This window comes from Chrysochloris asiatica, unplaced genomic scaffold (assembly GCF_000296735.1).
Source record: "Chrysochloris asiatica unplaced genomic scaffold, ChrAsi1.0 scaffold00011, whole genome shotgun sequence".
In the NCBI taxonomy this organism is placed as follows: Eukaryota; Metazoa; Chordata; class Mammalia; order Afrosoricida; family Chrysochloridae; genus Chrysochloris; species Chrysochloris asiatica.
The window spans coordinates 15,586,827-15,587,325 of record NW_006408529.1 but is presented as its reverse complement, the minus strand read 5'-3'; positions in this window follow the sequence as shown (position 1 = coordinate 15,587,325).

Here is a 499-nt window from a genome sequence, read left to right as displayed (position 1 = left end):
CACTGGAAGTGCTCACTATCTATGCCAAGAAATTTGGAAGACAGCTTCTTGGCCAACTGATTGGAAAAGATCTGTATTTGTGCCCATTCCAAAGCCAGGTGGCCCAGCAAATGTGAAAACTATTTAAAAATATAACTTATTTCACCAAGAAATACATTGAAAGAGAACTGCCAGAAATTCAAGCCACATTCAGAAGATGATACGGAACTTGGGATATCATTTCTAATGTCAGATGGATCTTGGCTGAAAGCACAGAATGCCGGAAAGGTGTTTGTTGTTGTTGTTGTTAGGTGCCATCAAGTTGGTACCGACTCATAACGACCTTATGCACAGCAGAACGAAATACTGCCTGATTCTGGGCCAACCTCACAATTGTTGCTATGCTTGAGCCCATTGATGCTGCAACTTTGCCAATCCATCTCGCTGGGGGTCTTCCTCTTTTTCTCTGACCCTCCACCTTACCAAACATGATATCCTTCTCCAGTGACTGGTCCCTCCT